We start from the raw sequence: 9457 nt of genomic DNA, 5'->3' as shown, positions 1-9457 counted from the left end.
GAAGTGTCAAAATGCATAAAACAGAAGCACATATGTGCCAGTGAAATTATAAATTTTTATTGTCCTGACTATGAACAGATTGCATTATTTTATAATAATTGACCGCCATATAGTGAAACAAATAGCTTTTTCGGAAATATTTCTTTATTGAAATTGATTGTTCTACGGATGTTACAAATGGTATAGAAGTTGAAATGTCCTGTTTGAGAATATTAATTATTCATGCCTTTATAACGATTATCTGATTCGTAAAGCCTTGAAATATTTTATTTCGTGGTTTCTGATTAATTTGGTGACCACTGCGTTGTTTCGGCGTAAAACTGCACAAAAAATTGTTTCCAAAGCCCGTGGTGTATCTAAAGGCCTTTTTATATTCTCTAAGATTGTACCTTTGTTCAGGTATAAAATGTACACGGGGTGCAAAATGTTGTAGTATTAAAATCGTACCAAATTCTTACTATAAATTATCGGAGACCGATCGATGATCGATGACTAATGGAATTCTATCATGTACATAGACCACTAACAGTTTTCATTCCGTCTTCATTATTTTATTTTCAGTGGAGTGTCTGTATTTCATTCTTCTTCTTATTATTATTATTATCATTATTAGATTTACAGGTCAGAGTTAATCATAAAATATTATCCCTCAAATGTTTCACTTTTTCGTATAAAACGAATAAGACAGATGAAAATTTGAAAATGATATATTTTATTTATGAAACGATCTTACGTTCGCATACAATTTGGCGAACTTTGCTAAATATTTACAATCAACTGCGTTTTATATCTTTTTGAGGCATATCGTAATAAACACTTTTTGATCGATGAAATATTAGCAGCGGAAATGAACACATCAACATGCTATATTTGATTGAATTATTTCCTCATTAGAAGATACTAATTAAAATAAGGATATTCGTATTAATAATTAGGAGAAACTCTATCGTAATCAGGGCACACTATTTGAAGAAATTAATCCCTGGACCTAGAACCTGTACCATGAAGATACTTAGTCCTAACTTCGAGGGTCCTTATCTCATGGTATAGCCATATGGAAACCTCCTCTAAGTGGCACAATATAATGCTATTTAAGAGATAAACTAAGTAAAACCGTTCAAAAAATTTACGCAGATTTTGTGGCCTTTAATACTTCACGATATGCCTCTCATTCAGTCTGATTTCATATAGAAATAAGAGCTGTCGGTTAATCAACTTGTTTTTGCAATTTCCAAAAACATGGGTGCGATAATTCTGTCCAATGAAACATCAGTTATTTTGACCTTGTGGTGAATGGTTATCACATTTTTTACCAAATAAAAAAGCATACAAAACTAGTACGATGACTCAGAAGACAATTTCGTTGGAAGGCAATATTTCACAATTCCAGACTTTATACAACCGATGGTAGGTGTTCTCTTTCTCTTTCATTGTCTTCTTTTGTCCAATATTTAACATTTCCTCTCGCCAATTCATTATAATCTTGCCGCGTACTGATGTTAATGATCAGTTAGAATACGCGCGTCTTTGAGGGGGGATGAAGTCTCGCTGACGTTAATGAGTAGTTACGAGACGTCGAGGAGATTTTTCAATTTTGTCCATATACTGTTCTACGTTTTGCTGTAGCAATGTGAGACGGCATAGGACAAACCCAAAATAATTCCATGTTTAACGTCAACTGACTGGAAAATCTTGTGATTTAACAAAGCAAAAAAATACAGTTTTCAAAGCTATGACAAATGCATTCATAAAGCTGATTTATTTTAGTATACGTATTTTACTTATGGTAGGCATACTTTGCCAAAGTAGTTTATGCGAGAGAGAGAGAGAGAGAGAGAGAGAGAGAGAGAGATTGACATAAAATCAATATGGTTTCGCCATGGTGTTTAGATCTTGTTTTTTTTTCACTAAAATGCTATAAACACGAATATATATATATATATAGACGTAAGAGTAGGCGCACTTTGAAGCGAAGTTGCTGGGGCAACGGGCCCTTCTCCAATATTTAAAACAACGGCGAAAGAAAATAAATGCATTTTATACTGAAAGGTTATAAAATGTTGAAAGACTGTGGCGGTCCTTGATACAAAACAAAGATCAGCAATGAAAGTCATATGACTGGTGTCTCATGTAGGTCACGTTGATCAAGCAGGGTTCACGTACAGAATATTGTACACCATCGAAAATCCGTAACGCCTTCGGACTCTTAATAATGATGCACTCTTTCTCCCATTGATCGCAATTAATACAATTGTTTTATAATACCAAATGGGATGAATACAAGTCGAAAATAAGGGAGCGTATGGAGGGTACTGAGTATATTTGGAAAGAAAGGTGCAGAAAACACAGTCATTCTACCTTATGAGACTCATCATTTATTTTTTCGTAGTCAGTTGTTAAATACACGGTAACAATCTTGCTATCAGTTATTTATATTTTCCATTAATGCATTATTTAGAAAGAAGTAAAAGGTTCATCACTCAAAATTTACGTTTATTATACTTTTGTGTGTATCAGTTTTGCATAAGAGTGTCACTTTAAGTTTTTGACCATGAGACTCGAATTATTGGCAAAAATTGTCAAACATGACCGTGGTTGTATTAATTGCTTTAGATAACACACACAAATGACCCTTGCATTCAATAATTCTTAGTCGTAGAGTGTTCACTGTGGGTGCAGATGGTCGTGGTTTCAAACCCCGGCACCGTTAACCCGAATTGCGTTAAAATATGGTACCAGTAGCTCCCTTGCCTTGTGCTCAGCATTTAAAGGTTAGTACTGGTAAACTGTGTTAAACCCAGAACAGTTGTATCCCGTGTATCGGTGCTATACATCGAGCCCGTTAAATAACCAATAGGTCTCTTCGCAAAGAGCTAGGGTATCGCGCTCAGATCTCTTGTATCTATCTCTGTTTCTTCAATACTTCAAATATCTGGATTTGAGCGGGAATTTAAGTCTTTCTTGTTTCTCATGTCATTTAGTGCATATAAAGACAATTTAAGTCGTGATGATGTCACGTCGGGGTCAAGCCATTATGCAGCCAAAAGGCGAGGGCAGACCTTGATAAAATCGACTAAACAACCCAAATTAGTGTCTCACATACAGCCACCAAAAGAAAATAATTTTTGGTTAAAATTAGAACACAAACCGGTGTCCTTAGATGTGTTTACATTAATAATTTAAGTAAATGGTTTAACAACTAATTTAATTGTTTGATTAACAGAAACACAAAGCTCTGTCTAGTTCGCCAAGTAAAGCTCTTTGTGACATATGTCCGTCTATAAAAACAACAACACAGAAAGGCCGAATGTATTACAATATCACCATATTTTGATACCAACAATTGCTATGAATCGTTTCCAGAAAACCAAATATCAAATTGATTTGAAAAGATCAATTGGACAATATTAGGGTAATAATGGGTGGAGGGATGTGTAGGCCTTTAAAGGGCGGCTGAGGCGGAGTTTTTTTCCAAAACCTGGATATGCTCAAGTTATTTGTACTGAAAACACGACAAAACGACATTTATTTAAAGGATTTCAGCCTAAATTACAAAAGAGGTTTTGTATAAAGAATATGGTACATGGCACTTGGATATGTCACATTAAGTAAGAAATCCATAAATTGCTGCGAAACACAAACAGGAAAGTGAATTGTGCGAAAATAAATGAGACTATTATCCCATCCGTTTTAAGAAGAATTATATCAACGAGTTTTTATAACAAATACATATGCTACATGCATATATGGCTACAAGTACGCGTAGTATTTTGCAAGCCCTCTTGTAGTCATTATCGCACATGTAATTTACTCCTGTTTGATATCTCATCCCAGCGTCGTTTGCCTATACATATACTTTCGCCCCGCCACCATTGTTCTAAGTCGTGGATTGATTGGTGGGGGAGATCGGTATCCCATAGTAATGAGCAAATTCTACACCAAAACTTTCTATCAACAAACTGTCCGGTACGATTCCAGCGGAAATAGTCATTATATTCATCGTCTTGCTCATTTAGGCGCTTGGGATGCCCGGCAAGCGCCTGTGCATACGGGAAATCCTCAACGTGGATGAAGGACCCCGGTGGGGCCACGTGTCTGTAGTTGTCTGGATGCACACCCATCACGACCGGAACGACCTCATGTCTATAAGAGAAGCTTGCATAATTGACATACCTTTTACACTACTTTAACCCCCGGAATAATAAACCTTTTATCTGTATCTGATTTGTACACCGTTTTAACTTAAGAGGTCTAACAAATCGGTTACTAAATGTGAATTCAAACCTTTAACTATACATGACTAATAAACTATGACTAAACTTGTCTTCAAACATATTGCTTAACGTGTCTATAAACCTATTACTTGAAGAGATTATAAACCTATAACTTGACGAGATTACAAACCTGTAACTTGACAACATTACAAACAAATAACTTGAGGAGTTTACAAACCTACAATTTTACAAGATTACAAACCTGTAACTTGTCGAGATTACAAACCTGTTACTTGACAAGATAACAAACAAATAACTTGACGAGATTACAAACCTATTACTTGACGAGATTACAAACCTATAACATGACGAGATTATAAACCTATAACTTGACGAGATTACAAACCTATAACTTGACGACATTACAAACCTTTAACTTGACGAGATTACAAACCTGAAAATTGATAAGATTACTTAACGTGACTACAGTCCTTAAACTGAATGTTACTCGAAACACCTTAAAACTAAACGTGACTACACAACTATTACTTAACGTATCTACAAACCTATGGCTAAACGTGACTCCAAACCTAGAACCTTATTACTTGTCTATAAAAAAGTTTACGTCTCTGCGAACCTCTTACTTGAGCTCTTACAAACATATATCTAAATGCGACTACAACTCTATAATTTAACGCGTCGAAATCCTATACTTAATTGTAGATCCAGACCTTAAACTAAACGTGTCTTCAAAACTAAAACCTTCAACTTAACTTGTCTACAAATCTATCACTAAGGTAACAGCAAACATATAACTAACGTGTCTAAAAACATATAATTTAACGTTTCTACAAATGTAATACTTACCTGTTTTAAAATCTATGACTTCACGCGACTACACATTTCCAACATAATGAGTTTATAAATCAAAATTGTAACTTCATTATCACATCTTAAAACAATTAAATGTATGTAATTTACAAGGACGAATTTCCATTCGAGTATAATTCCTGAATGCAGAAGTTAATTATTTTAAATTCATGACGTGTAGTTAATGCAGTTCTTCTATTAAATATCTATTCTCAAACATAGCATTAACCTGGCGTTATTATGACGTCATAAGTAATGAATAGCGTTATTGATGTCATTATCGGGAGTATGATCGAAAATCTGCTAGTAAAAGTTCGCACAAGAAACCAGCCCTACTGAGTTCATACCCCGATATTGACGACAATCAAACAGTTAATTCCTGAAACAATTTTATTGAATTTTATGACGAAAAGGTGATGAAATTCTATCAGTATAAAAGCATTTTTATAAAAAAATACAATATGCAACTTGTTACTTAGTGATTAAAAGGTAGCTAATGTAAAGCGAATTTTGTTAATATTTACAAATCTATTTTCAGTTTTAATTCTTTAAGAAATCTTGCATTTAGAGTGGACAGAAATTAGGAGAGCTTCTTACCTTAATGCATTAAGAAAGAACTTCTCGGTAATGTAATCACGACAATTGGCGTTTTCAAAAGACAAATAAAACTTATAATCCTTCTGTTGATTTTTAAAGCAGTTATTGCCTTCCCCCTAATCACATCTCAAGTTCCAGCATGACCCATAAAAGTCCAAATCCATATACTGTTATAGCTCCTTAACATATTCCAATCTTGCGTTTGACGCATAACAGTTGGACACACATATTGCCGCTAATTTAGTCTTGCCTTGAGCGTAATTTTTATCCGACTTATAGTCAGATATCTGTGTAAAATTATCGTAAACTTGAAATTTGTCATACGGAGTCACCATCGTAGAATCGTAACGATACGTAGCTGTCCAGTTTATGACGTCGTTTAGCCCAACGTAAGAAGGCGATGCTTCCGGACTTTCCAACGCGAACATGATCCAAACCTTATCGAAATGACGGGGCACCTCTGCTTGCGCACCTCCGAGCAAATGGCTGTTCAACTCTATTTCCTTAAATATTCTAGCGCCAAACCTTCTCCATTCTAATGTCCATGCAGTTCACAGTGCTGTACAGGACAATCATGATCAACAAACGCTTGCTTACCACCATTGTCGTTCCAGCCCGCAAGTCCCTGTTCTAGGAGAATTCTCTTTGGCGAAAGGATTAAATTTAGCTTGCAATAAAATCCTGTCGTCGGACGGCTGTACTTTCCAGAGCGAAATAGGAACTTTCAGACGATTGACAACGGTATATGACTTATTGTGTAATAAGCGGCTTTCAAACTTTGCAAACTGCAAAGCTGTGAGCATGTTTGTCTGTACTTCGAAATACGAAGGCACCATCTGAAGAATGAATGCCAATACCAGAAAAACTCCGATCAGTAATATAAACTGTCTTTTTAGTTTGCTGCACCGCACTGTCATAATGAAAACTGTAGCGTTATTAACACCAATAGCCAGATTTTCGCTTAATAATTAACGCATTCATGGTACATTCTTAACTGATTGTGATATCCTTTGGTTAGAGGCTAGGAATCTGTAGCAAAATGTAATACTGAACAAACCTAGGAAGATCGATGTTTCATGGCACTTTAGGGAGTCCGTACCGCTCCATTTGTAGTAACGACCAATTTAGATGGGAGAATTTCCTAAATAATTTCAAATAACTTAAATCATTTGCGAAAGAAACACCGCAGTAAATTTATTTCTCCTTCTGCGACTCATAAAAGCTCTCAAGCAGGGTGTCAAAATAAATTCTATAATATAAACAGATGCATCACTTTCCAATTTTCGATTGACTTTTAACGCCGCTGCTGTAGGCTTTCAGTAGCTGGTAGTTTTGTCGCCCTGAAGACAGATAGGCAAAACGTAGCGTTTGGCAGCTTAATTGTGGTGATGTTCTCTGAAAATGAAATATGTTTTTTGATAAAAAATAATTTCCAGCATTTTAGAAATGTGCGTTTAGTTTAGCAGTGTATGGTTTATTTTTAAATTAAGCGATTATTCACTAATAAAAAAGCCCCAACTGTTTCACAAAAATAAAATTATAATATCTCTATAATGTTATATTAAAGTTCAGTGGATCTATGAGCTTAGAAATTAATTGTTTGTTTCTGCAAATATCAATTAATTGTTAATTTAGTCGACTACCTCTTCACAGAAATTGAAATAAAGCCATCCCTACAAACTTGTAATAGTGACACACATAATATAGTTATATATTTTGAATAAGTCTACGGGTATAATTCCTTTTATAACTTTTTTGTAACACAGTGTATAAGGTATTGGCTTGATACTGGCGTTGAGGTGTTTAAGAGTTTGAAAGCCTAAACGCAGGCGATAAGTTGTTAGACAAAAAAAGAACCGAAATAAGGTTTAAATAATGACGATGAATTTCATCTAAAACTTTACACAGCCGGAAATCCTTCTGAGAATTAAAAACTAAGGAGATCAAGGCCTACGAAATGTTAGAACTGCAACACGTAGGCTTTATCAAACAAAGAATCCCTGTATTCATTAAAGTCTTCAGCCTAAATTTAAGACAAAGACTCAGAAATCAATGCCTATATTGAAGTATATTCAATAACGGCATGAGTTTGAATTTAAGATTCAGACTAAGAAAACAAGGCCTTTTTGCAATAAAGGGTTAAGTTTAAAATGGTGACTCAAGCTCAGAGAAAAGGCCTATACTCAATAACGGCTTGAGTTTGATCGTGAGATTCAGGCTCGCATAACAAGACCTATATTTCGAATCGAATTGATTTTGAATTTGAGACTCAGACTCAAAAAACAAGTCATATCTCCAATAACGACTTGAGATTTAGTTTTTGACTCTGGCTCAGATTTGTGCATGATTCTAGAACTTTTTCTAGGATTTTTTTTTGTATCAGATAACAGCAATGTTAAGTAAATACGGGCGGGCCTTGAATTCCTAATGTTTCAAAATATCTATGAAAAGAGTATTACTTGATACTGGATTTTAAATTAAATTCTAGACTATACCTCCAAACTTAGGCTGAATACATTGATTAATATAAACCCAGGAAACCATATATACATATATTTAATATTCAAGTTTTTTTACTTACTTTTATGAACATAAAATAGCAACTACCAGTTCCTCATTTGAACTTGTAAATCCAAGTTAAAAAAATATTCAATTTCCATTCATGTTTTTAGCGCTTTTCGTAAGAACAGAGCACTTTCTGTCAACGTTTAAATGAATATTAGCGATACAGTTTATTTCTGATGTCTGGTCCTATAAAAGATGTATGAGACTCTCAAACTATTAAACTGGCAACACTCATTTAGGAATTGAGATGAGGAAAGTTCACTGTTAAATAGTGCTACGAGTGAAACGTATTTATATGTTACATAACATCGATTGTATGTCCGGTTCTCAACCACCTTTGGCGTAATAAAACAATAATACTACGTTTTTATTATTGCAATTGTAATCACGTATCATATCATAGCCCAGCAAATAATGTTAATAAATATCAATCAACTAATTATAGTGGCGGCAATGAGACACGATGAGAGTCAAATGTCCCTGGCCAAATGTATCAATAGAGTTAGAGACCAACCTTGTTCCTTCGTTCTAGTGAGTTACAAGTACCGTATTGCTCGCAAATGTTATTGTTTATCTGGAGGTCTTTATGGAAATTAATAGATTATATAATGGTTAAAATCATGTTTGTTCAGTGACAAGGCACATGCCTTTCAATCCAGCATGTTTTGCTATGACTGTGTGCGTAATATGTACGCGTAAGATTCTCGAGCAATATTAATACCCTGTTAAGTTTTTGAATTGTTTTTTTCATTTTTGTTTTGTAAGCTTGAATACGTTTCCATTGATTAAAGTTTACTTTTCCGCATTTAAGACTGTTATTTCAGGTGTTTTCTTTATGAAAATCTACCAAGGGATTGTCTTTTATGTAATGGGAATCAAAAGGCCGTTGTTGTGGTTTTGAAAAGGTGCTGAACAGAAATTAAAAACAGTTAAAACAAACATAACTGCTGAAACCGTTCATCAAATGTTGATTAATGTTTTCAAGTTTCAAAGGCAGAACGGCATAAAATAGCCTTTAGCCATTAACAACATAAATATGGCAAAACATAAATCAAGTATAAAGAGTAACGGAATAATAATAAATATACATCATGTAATTAAATATGACAATATAAATTGTTAAACACTTAGAAGGAAAAAGCATAAATAAACAAAGGTTAACATAAGGAGAAAACTATTGTACAAGGAAAGTATTTCTTAAATGCACGGCT

General features: G+C 34.3%; 1 pseudogene; it reads right to left on the bottom strand.

Moving 5' to 3' along the window:
* Nucleotides 1-3791: 3791 nt before the first annotated feature.
* LOC128219166 (glycoprotein 3-alpha-L-fucosyltransferase A-like) lies at nucleotides 3792-6783 on the bottom strand (annotated as a pseudogene).
* Nucleotides 6784-9457: the final 2674 nt, after the last annotated feature.

Source organism: Mya arenaria, chromosome 15 (assembly GCF_026914265.1).
Source record: "Mya arenaria isolate MELC-2E11 chromosome 15, ASM2691426v1".
Classification (NCBI taxonomy): Eukaryota; Metazoa; Mollusca; class Bivalvia; order Myida; family Myidae; genus Mya; species Mya arenaria.
The sequence above is the reverse complement of the archived record's forward strand: the minus strand, read 5'-3'. Positions and strand labels throughout refer to the sequence as shown.